A 12,097-nucleotide genomic window follows, 5' to 3' on the forward strand; every position below is an offset into this window, starting at 1 on the left:
AGACCACCTTCAGCTTTGTAAAAATTTCACTTTATGTAAGTCCCTATTAAGGGGATAGACCAGAACACAGCAGAGCAGATCCAGCTTGGGGGGTAGACTGGGGAGGGGGGAGTTCACAATTACCATCCAAGAGATGCCAACCAGGTGACCTATAGAGTTCTTACTCAAAGTAAAAAGTAACTGTATGCTTCCTGATATACCCTGAGAGGCAAGTTGCTGTGTAGCCTTCTAGAAGGAAGACAGTTTTCTTTGCCAATAATGGACTCGAGTTCCCTGGCAAGTAACCCCAAGTTTAAGAATCTAACCTTCAAGACAAAGAATCTAAACTTTGAGTCAGAGAAGGGATATTTCAACTGGGGGTGGGGGAAGTTTCAAATCATAGGGTCTTAGGAAGACTGTATTAGATACCAAGGCCACTGAAATGTCAAAATATTACTTTAATGTTAACCCAAAATTCATTTCCTTATTTATTTATTCATTCATTCATTTATCATAGATGGAAAATGAACCTTAAATTTATAGACAAATCAGATCCAAAAGGAAGAAAGAAAATATTAGAGAAAGCAAAATTATATAATTCATAAGGATAACTTTTAAAAATTAAAGAAAATAAGCTTTGATCTTCATTTAAACTCCATGGTGCCTTCTCTGGTTAGAGATAGTATTCTCCATTACAAATCCCCTAAAATTGTCCCTGATTATTGCAATGATGAATGAGCAAGTCCATCAAGTTTAATTGTTACTCATGTTGTTGTTAGGATATATATATATATATATATATATATATATATATATATATATATATATATATATATATAATGTTCTTCTGGTTCTGTTCATCTCACTCAGCATCATTTCATATAAGTCTTTCTAGGCTTTTCTGAAATCCCATCCCTCAAAATTTAATTCCTTTTGAATGATTTTAGTGGATTTGTATGTGTGTATATGTATTGCATCTGTTGATGGGTTCCTGTGAGATTTTATATTTATTTTATTTTCCATGAGGTGGCAAGAGAAAAGGAACAAGCATTTATTTCACAGACAGTGAACCTTTTTTCTGCCAAGGGTCATTTGAATATTTATAACATCATTCACAGGTTATATTTGGTCAAACATTTAATTAAATCAGCCCTAAAGAACTATTAGATTTGCTGAGTTTCAAGTGCTGCTATGGTTGTCTTGGCAATGCTAGATCAATACAGCCTATAATCAGAGGTTCCCTGCCCCTAATTTATATAGTATTTAGTATATATTAGGCACTATATGAAGAACTTCTAACAAATATTTCATTTTATTCCTCACAACAATCTTAAGAATTAGGTGTTAGGGACAGTTGTATGTGGGAATACTGAAAATCTTCATCACCTGGTGCCCTTGAGCACCAGAACATTATTTTACTAAGTGCCATGGGAGTGGGAGTGGATCAGGGACTGGGGAGGATAATGGAGATCTTGGTGTACAAATGGAGAACTTGTCTTTCTTGTCTCCCGTCCCTTCAATGTTCACCTGGGCAATGATAAGTGAGTCCAGAAAGGGACTCAATAATTAGGCATTTTTATTAAACTACTCTTACAATTGAGGTAACTAAGGAAAATAGAGGTTAAATGACTTGTCAAGGGTCACACAGCTAGTAAGTTTCTGAGATTAAATTTGAATTCAGGTCATCCTGACCCCAGGCCCTTTCACTATGTCACCAACTGCCTCTGTAGTGAAATGAAGTTTGCCCTCTACCTTTATATGCATTGCCTTGAATGCTTACATGAGAATATGGTAATTTGTTCAGTGTTATCCACATTACATTATGAAATCCAATATAGAAATTAGAATTGGAGACTTTTCCAGAGAAAGGGAAGGGGAGGGGAGGGAAGGGAAGGCAAGGGTAAGGGAGGGAGAGGGGAGGGAGAGGAAAGGAGGAGGAGGTAGAGGAAAGGCATTAGAAAGAATGTCATAAAAGTTTTGTGGTATAAACAAAGTGTACACTGTATATAACTTTATGCATCAGTTATAGGAATATGCATTGTTCCTCAAAGAGGCAATGTATAACCAATCTAGATTAAAACATGTTTATTTCCCATTGTTACTTTTACCTTCCTTTCACTTTCATATTGTTATAAAAAAGCAGCTCATATCAGATGCTTCTATTTTCTCAATTACTCTTTAACTCTCAAAGATCATAGGATATTGACTCATATTTAAGATATCTAAGAAGTCAGCTAATCCAATTAACTCATTTTACTTATGTGGAATCTTAGACCAAGAGAAATTATGTGACTTATCTCTGTTTGTATAACTGGTAGAATATGAACCCAAGACCTCTGAATTTGGGGTGATTAATTTTATCCATTCTTTCATGAGCCCTTCAATTTTTGGTCTCTCCATTTTCCTGAAACTTAACATCAGAGGTCATCAGTAACTTCCTAATTACTAAACACAATGGTCTTTTCTCAGTCCTCATTCTCCTTGACCTCTCTAAACTACTTTATCCTGTTAAATATTCCTCATCCTTCAAAGTCTTCAGCAGCATTGCATTATTGAACTCTCTGATGGCTTTTCTTTCTTCTTCTCTAATTCCTGCTCTTCTTGACCCTCACTAACTGTATATTCTCCATGATTTTTATGTTGGTATTCTCTCTAACTTTGGACTTTTCCTTTTTCCTAGTCTTTCTGTCAGTGATTCCATCCACTCAAAATTTCATTACCACATCTATGTAGATGATATATATTTATGTACTTATATACCTATATGTATGATGTCATGTATATTAAATATATCATATCTATGATTATAATAATGGAATTTTTGAGTTCTTATCTCCAGTTCCAGGGAAAACTGAATGCTTCATCTTCCCAATAAGAACTATTCCTGTTTCCATTTTTCTTTTGGCAGACTAACTACAAGTTGAAAACCAGTTTCAAAATCTAATCCTCTGTCCTACCTCTCCCCATAAAAGTTTCCTTATTTATTTTATTGGTACTATCATTGTTCCATTTACTTAGGTTTGAAATATCCATCATCACTGGATTTTCTATCTTGTTCATATTTCATACCCAATATCAAGTCCTGATAACATTTTGTTCAAAATATTTCTCATAGTTCTTACCATATTCTGAAGATCTTCTACATTTTCTCAGCTTTATCTTATTGTTTGTGTAATTCTCCACATCAGAAATGTACTTCCCTTCCTTTCTGCTTATACAATTATTGCACATAGTTCAAAGTCAAAGCCAAATCACACTTCTTTATGGAAGATTTTTCTGTCATCACCATAGCTGGAAAAGATCTCTTCTTCTTCTGAACATATACAATTTTTAGAATTTTAAATCATCAATTTCTATAACTTTAAAGATGAAAGAGATCTTAGAAGTTATCTAGTTTAACTTCTTGCTCAGGATAGAATTTCTTCTGCAACAATATTGCAAGAGATTCAGTGTCTTTTTTTTGATCCAATGATGATGAGCTCATTTCAGGACAATCCATTCTATTTATATATATAATTTTAATTGACCCCAAAGTTTCCATGGAAGCATTAACAGTTTATCAATGAGTTCATATATATATATATATATATATATATATATATATATATATATATATATATATATATATATATATATAAACATTACTGCCTCTAACAAACTAAAGAAGAGAATCACACAGAAGAAAATATAAGAAGTCATCGGAGACATGAGCAAGCTGCCATGTATGACCAGAGGGGAATTCCAGAAACAAACAGAAAAAGGACATACCTAGAATTTTTCTGATAGGAGACAAGAACAAGGGATGACTTGTGAACAGCAATAGTGATCCACATATATGTCAAGAGAAAGGAAGGATGGTCACCAGCTTTTTTGAATGGATTCCCTATGTAAACTATTGAGAAGATACAGACAAGAATAAAACAGGATAGGTACTTCCCTGATAACTATTCAATCAATATCATCCCAGAACTATTTGAGTTCCATTTGTTAGAAATTATTGCTTTATGATCTTGGATTATTTGATGATTTAATAAAATGATCTTTATTGATTCCATTTTGTCAGCATATTTGCCTTCTTCTCCAACTAGACTGTAAGTGATTTGAGGAAAGAAGTCTCGCTTTAGACTTCTTAACATTTTTCTCTCCCCAAGAGGAATACATAATACCTTGAAAATAATAAATTCTTGATAAATAAGCCAATCAATGGACAAGCATTTATTAAACATTTTTTATTGAACTGAAGAGGAAAAAGAGATTCTCTACCCTCAAGAAGCATTCATAATCTAATTCATTACTAATCTAATTGTTGAATGATTTAAAAAGTGGGTTAGTATCTGGTCTCAGACACTTAATAATTACCTAGCTGTGTGGCCTTGGGCAAGCCACTTAACCGCATTTGCCTTGCAAAAACCTAAAAAAAAATGTGGGTTAGTGAATAGTTTTTTAAGACCTAGTTTATATGCATGGACCCAAAATGGTAGAGTACAGGCAGCAAAAAAAGAAGCTGAATTCTACTGACATTTCCTTCCAAACAACTTTAAAAATAACAATTTTGGAACATCAAAATGAGACATTTGGAAAATCAAAATGAGATATTTTTCCAAGTAAAGTCAACTTAGGATGTTGAAAGGAGAGGTTTGTGAAACCCAGTTGAGAGCCTTCCCAGAGCTCAGGAATAATTCCAGTGGTAGACCTTGGAGGCTGCAGTGGAGGCAAAATAGCAACTTTGGGAACTCTTAGCCCATAGATGGCAAGGGGGTTGTAAAGAGATTTTAAGAAACTCTTTGCTGGCAACATCCTTTGGGTATAACTGATGCTTATTGGCAACTCTATTGCCAATAGTTCTAGGTAACAATTCCATAATGGAGATGAGTGCTTGTTGAGGTCATAATGGGGGGGGGGGGTCTCTGTTCCAAGGCAGAGAGAAACACCAGAGTTTGCTAGAGAACAACACCAGAAAAGCAGTGATAATACCTCTTCCCATATCACACCACCTTGGAAGCATTGAAAACCAGCAGACCCTCAGAAATAACTCTGAAAACAGTAACATGAAAAAGCTGGAAGCTTTGACTAGTGGCTCCTCATCCCCAGGTAAGCAGAGCCCAAATTTATCATATAAGTCATAGTCAATAAATAGGCTCAAAAAATTAGAAAATAACCAAAAAAGAACTTAATGAAAGATTAAGTAAATTACATGTTAAAGGAGCAGTTAAGGAGCTTGGATCACAACCAAGAATAAACTACCCAGAAAAACTGAATACAGACCTCAAAGGAAAAAAAAGTAAGTTTTTGAGCATTCCTAATTAAAAAAAAAAACAACTGAATAGAAAATTCAATGTTTAAACAAAAAGACTCAAGAGAAGCATAAAAAGGTAAACATGAAAGAGCAATCATAAGGTATGAAATAAGTTTAAACTGCTTATATTCTTATATGAGAAGATGATACATATAACTCCAAAGAATTTTATCATTAGTAGGGAAGTTAGACCGAGGGCATGGAAGTGAGTTGATTATGTTGTTATGAGTTCTCTGTAGAAAAACTGAAGAGATGAGAAAGAAGAATGAAATAGGAAAAGATGACAAGGAAGAGGAAGAATGGAGAAAATGTTCTCACATAAAATGAACATGTAAAGTACTTTTATAGTAGAAAGGAAAATGGGGAATTGGAAATGTTTAATGTTAAATGTTTGCTAGAGAACAACACCAGAAAAGTAGTGACAATACCTCTTCCCATATCACACCACCTTGGAAGCATTGAAAACTAGCAGACCCTCAGAAATAACTCTGAAAACAGTAACATGAAAAAGCTGGAAATTGATTCAAAGAGGTTAGAATATACATACAAACTCATATGGATTTATCTTACCCAATAAGAAAACAGAAGAAGAGAATAAAACATATCAGGAGCTGAGGAGATAAAGGGGATAACAGTGGTCAAAAACAAAACAGACTTGAAGAGGTACAAGATAAAATAGAGAAGTATAAACAGAAGAGAAAATGATAAAGGGAAATACACAGTCATCATTAAATTTGAATGGAAAGAACTCATTCATAAAATGGAAGCAGATAACCAGAATTCAGTTTATGTTGTTTATTAGAGACATCTCTGAAACAAAGACAACACAGAGTTAAAATAAAAGGCCAGAGCAAAATGCATTGCACTTAAACTTAAGGTTAAAAAAAAGGCAGGAGTAGCAATCATGATCTCAGACAAAGCAAAAGTCAAAATGGACTTAGTTAAAAGAGACAATGAATAAAAGTTTGTTTTTTTTGCTAAAAGTACCATAGATAATGAAGCAATATCAAAAATTTTAAGGGTAAATTTATCTAATAAAAACCTTATTTATCAAACATTAAGGGAACTGAGTTAAATTTATAAAAAACAAAAGCCATTTCCCAATTCATACTCAAAGGATATGAATAGGCAGTTTTTAGAAAAAGAAATCAAAGCAATCTTTAGTCATATGAACAACCACTATTGATTATAGAAATGAAAAATTAAGACAACTTTGAGATACTACCTCACACCTATCAGAAACAACAAATGCTGGAGGGGGTGGTGCACTAATGAACTGTTAGTGAAGTTGAGAACTGATCCAGTCATTCTGGAAAATAATTTAGAATTATGTCCAAAGGGCTATAAAACTGTGCTTATCCTTTGGCCCAGGAATACTATTATTAGGTCCATATCCTTAAGAGGTCATAGAAAAAGGAAAATGACTTATATGTACAAAACTATTTACTATTTTTTAAAAATCCATCATTAGTTTTATTTCCCCTATGGCATGCAATTAAGCACTCTATTCCCCCCTTTTTTAGGTATCAAATATTTTCCTTTTTCAAATAGTATAATATTTTATAGAGACAAAGAATCCTAGATCAAGAAAGAATCTCAGAGATCTCCTAGTCCAAGCCCTCATGTTTCAGATGAGGAAGTGTAGCCCATGACACATTTCATTTCATCAGATCATCATCAATACCCCTTCTCCTTCAATGACATGGTCAGAGATGTGAAGGTCCTGAAGCATCTTGGCCAGGCTAATTCAAGGAATTCTTTCAACATCTATATCATCTTTCAACATCTATATGTTGAAACTTTCTAAATATTAACATTCTTTCTGATCTTCCAGATCTTCCAAAAAATCCTGGTCATTTTCCATCTTTATCCAAGGTTTCCTTATCCCTCTTTGCACTTTTGGTTCCTGTGATGTTGACATTTGGGGTGAACATAACTCTTTTTGATTAAAACCACATTGAGAACTTTGATGGATGTTCATTTTGTTGGCATACCCATCATTCAAGTCACAGTTGGCCAAATCAAACCCCAGTACTAAATCTCTAGGGTTCAAAAAATGTCTCAAATGGGTTTAGCAGAAATATTGTTTGCTCACAGTCATCTCTAAAGATTTCTGCACCCAGACTTCCCTAAATATGTGTTTATTTGATCTCATGTCTGTCCTGCAATAGCTTCTTGGTTGTGAATGATGCTTCTATCCATCACAATAAATTCCTTCAGCTGTTTTGGGGAGCACAGTCTATTGAATGAGTAATGCCAAGAGGTATTCTCATCAGTCTCAGCAATCTGCAAATGTGTTTGGATCAATGAGGTGCATGGTACTGGTACACCTAGTACAAACACAAATCTGGCTCAAGTTTTGAGGCTTTGTAACAGTTTTGGAACCAAACACATAACAAAGTGCTCTTAAAATTATATGAATTGCTATGAATATCATAAGAGATCATTTTCTGAGAAGATTAGGATCTGGAAGGAACTATACACTAAACAAAGTCTACCATCTTGTGCACATACATGCTGCTTCTGATCATAATAGAAATCTAAGCTATCATGAATCTCCTTGATATGCAGAGTATTCTGAAATACTCTATATGTCAAGATCAAACACTCCACTATTTTCTGGCAGCAGGGAGTTGGAAATTGAGGGAATGCCCATCAATGGCTAACAAACTGCCATAAATGATTGTGTTGGAATATTATTCTTCTATGGGAAATGATGAGTAGGATGTTTTTTAGAAAAACCTGGAAAGACATATAATATTCCAAGATGATCACCTGTGAATGACCTAGGTATATATTCTCAGTAAAACAATGATCCAAGATAAATTTGAAGGACTTATGATGAAAAGTGTTAACCATTCCCAGAGAGAGAACTGATGGTATCTGAATAGAGACTGAACATACTTTTTACTGAGTTTCTTTTCTGGAGGTTTTTATTTTTTTATGTTTTTTTCCACAACATGACTATTGTGGAAATGTTTTGCTTGACTACACATGTATAATTTATATTGAATTGCTAGCCTTCTCAATGAGAATGGAGAGTTGACAGTGAGAGGAAGGAAGAGAGAGAATTTGGAATTCACAGTTTAAAAACAAATGTTAAAAATTGTTTTTACATGTAACTGGGAAAAAATGAAATTCTAAATAAAAAAAGGAATTTAAAAAATCAGCTGCTCCAGATAGTAGAAAGTTTGTGTGTGTGTGTGTGTGTGTGTGTGTGTGTGTGTGTGTGTGTGTGTGTATATCTTTTGCCTAACTTTAACCAGTCATCCAGAAATCCTTGGCTTCTATTCTATGGCAATCATTACACATCTATGACTGAATTACATATTCTACCACAAACACTTGAGGTAGGGTAACATTTTTCATCACCCCCTTTATGGATGGTCAGCTTGACTTTAAGCCATTTGGAGAGAAGTTCTTTCCAATCAGTCACACTTTACTTAAAGAAGTCTTATTTTAATCCAAACACTAAGCAAGACGTTCTTTCTGTTATTACAAAGAATGAAAAATAGAAGGGATACTCATCAATTGGGAAATGATTGAAAAAATTATGGAATATTATTGTGATGGAGTACTATTGTGCCAAAAGAAATGACTTGAGGAGATCATTTCAGGAAAAAAAAGCAAGACCTGTATAAAATGATGTAAAGTGAAGTGAGAAGAAAAGGGATATCACTGTGAACAATAACAGCAAAGTTGTAAAAATGATTAACTGTAAAAGACATGACTATTCTGATCAATACAGTCCAAGCCAATTCTGAACAACTCATAATGAAAAAAAATGCTATCCATCTCCAAGAGAAAACTGATGAATTCTAAATATAAATTGACATGATTTTTTCACTTAGTTTTTCTTGTTTTTGTGATATTTCTGATATGAAAATGTTTTCCATAAAAAACCCTGTTTAAAATTTTAGAATATATCTAACCTCTTTTCTGGCACAAAGATAAAAAATAAATCATATGAAACAAGAGCAGTTTCACTATGAATAGGCTTTGTAAAGTGATGATTTCCTGTAGCATCTTTGAAGCTGGACTTAATGTCACAAACAACTCACCTAATTGATCAGTTATCCCTCTGAAATTCTTTAGTTGCAAAGATTAATTTCTAAATGTATTTATAGATTGTTACTATATCTAAGAGTGGAGTTTTCCACCATCTTCAGATTCGCCATTTTCCTTTTATTATGTTAAGAAAAAATAACCATTAAAACTTTATGGCCAAATAAATGATGTAGAAATCCAGGCATTTGTTTACTTGAGTGCCTATAGACATTGAGGCTGTTAGGAGCTGTTAACAGTTTAAATAACTGTACTTAAATACTGTAAAGTATGTGTTCTCAGACCTTTTTTCCCTAGGGCCCAGAAGTATATTGCTGAAAGCAATTATACCCAATTTTCCTCTATTAATACCCTATTATAATGATCACATCCCTACTTGACCTCCCTAGAAAATATCAGACCAAAAGATACAATAATATTTCCAAGGTCACAAAGCATGTCCTTGATTTGCATCAGGAGTGTTGAACCTTTAAAAGATAAGAAATTCTTGGGGAAGCTAGGTGGCGCAGTGGATAGAGCACTGGCCCTGGAGTCAGGAATACCTGAGTTCAAACCCGGCTTCAGACATTTAATAATTACCTAGCTGTGTGGCCTTGGGCAAGCCACTTAACCCCATTTGCCTTGAAAACAATCTAAAAAAAAAAAAAAAGAAATTCTTGGCAGTGATGGTTTTGGAGGGTTTGGGGGGAGTTGGGTTTTTTTTTTACCCATTGACAAGCAATAGTCATTCAAGTGACAGCTTGGGAACACTATTATTTGCAAGGTTCCCTACCTTCCCCTTTTCATACAATTTGCATAGTCATTTGCATAGAGAGATATAAATTATACATCAGTCAATTCTCTTTGTATGCTCAGATATATTTGTACTTCAAATAACTGGTCTATCTGTTCAACATTTCAGGATTTTTCCCCTCCTCTCTATCTGTTCATATTATTTTTCTGTCCCCTTTTTCCTTCTGAAACACCTACCTGGAATATTCGTAAGCACAGAAGAAAAATTACAGGGGACATTATGCCAATATTCTCGGTAGACCATCCTCTTAAGGAAGAGCATTTAATTGAAAGGTTATGCAAACATTAAAAAATATCTTACTAGATCAGAATCATCATTAGCCTATTCCTGATAGCAGAAGCAAGGACACAGTGATAACCATCATCTCTGAGGTGGAGTTAAAAAGTTGAGCAGTGCACTGAGCAATCCTGAACTTCCTTAAAATCAGTGATATAGGGCAGCTAGGTGGTGCAGTGGATAGAGCACTGGCCCTGGAGTCACGAGGACCTGAATTCAAATATGACCTCAGACAATTAATAATTACCCAGCTCCATGACCTTGGACAAGTTACTTAACCCCATTGCCTTGCAAAAAACATAAATATATAAAATCATTGATACTCATGACCTGTTAATTATTTGAAGATTTTTGAATCCATTGTATTTGTATCTTTAATAATTATTGTGCTTCGTGGTTATAGTACTCTTGAACCAGAGGAAGACTAATAAAATAACTATTATGAAGTAAGTCCAATTAATCATGAAGGAATGGGTTAGTTTATTCAGTCTATTATTTATCAGTTTAACATGGCCTTCTTTGATAATGAAAGGTGCCCATTCATGATCAAACATTCAATTCAAGGATTCTTTGTTAAAGTTTTGTTTTATATTTCAGTTTAGTTTAGCTTTGCTATTTTTTATTTTAGTTAAAGAATATAAATCTCAGTATTCCTTTGGAATCTTGCAAAGCACCAAGGGAGAATCAAGTTGATATCAAATGTAATGCATGATTATGTTTATCTTCTTTATTAGGAATCTTTACCCTAGTTACTGCAGGCTTCTCCAAGGAGTATGTTATATCGTACAACTTTGAGCAGCATGTACTATTGGTGTGTGTCTTTGAAACTATTGTGTATATATGGAAAGGAAGATGACCTGGGGGCACATTCCCAGAATTAATTCTTTGACTGGCAATTATGTTTAGCCTAACTCTCTGCTGTAAGTGGATAATTTAAAGCATAAGAATAAAATAATGCCCTGTAGATCCATGTGGCTCCCTCCTCTGTTCTTTATGGGAATTTATACTAAATGTAAAGGTAGTCATAAATTCTCTGAGTCCCTCAGAAAAATTCTTAACATTTCAGTGGAAGTTTAGCTCCCTGTCTTAATTTCCATTTGAATTTTTCTCTAGTTAATTCCCTGACCTTTTAATTATTGAGGCAAAATTCAAGTTAATTGAAATTTGAGGGGTAAAGAAGAAAGTAAAGAAGCAAATATAGTATAGTGTCCACTAATATACAAGTAAAAGAAAGGAAAGTTCAGGAAAGAACTGATCATCTCTTGGAACTTCCCTCAGTCCTTGGAAAGATGAATACCAATGGTAGCATTAGCATGAATCTTCTCCAAAATGCCTATAGAGCAAAGGACATCCTAAATCTCTCTTTTCTCAGGTGCATTTTAGTCCTACTTTTTCTTTCTCCTTTGCTGATTTGTCTGCTCTTCATCTCTTGCTACCTCTACCAGACCCCAGGAATTTCTTTGGCTCATATTGGTCCCATATCTCATAGGCAGCCCACAAAAATGTGACCAAGGTCCCTCAGTCAATCTGAGCACACCTATTGTACAAGAGATACAGTTTATTAAAAAATTACTTACAGTTAGACTAAAGCCCTGGACTATGACAGATTGATCTATAACAACATTTTCTCACCCAGATTACCTATCAGGTATAGGTAAGTGGGGCTGGATAATTTATCTACTAAATCA

The 12,097-nt window shown here is 34.2% G+C and overlaps 1 pseudogene; it reads right to left on the minus strand.

Moving 5' to 3' along the window:
- Positions 1–7,085: 7,085 nt before the first annotated feature.
- LOC141511972 (60S ribosomal export protein NMD3 pseudogene) lies at positions 7,086–10,376 on the minus strand (annotated as a pseudogene).
- Positions 10,377–12,097: the final 1,721 nt, after the last annotated feature.

The sequence above is a fragment of the Macrotis lagotis genome, chromosome 2 (assembly GCF_037893015.1).
Source record: "Macrotis lagotis isolate mMagLag1 chromosome 2, bilby.v1.9.chrom.fasta, whole genome shotgun sequence".
Lineage (NCBI taxonomy): Eukaryota > Metazoa > Chordata > Mammalia > Peramelemorphia > Peramelidae > Macrotis > Macrotis lagotis.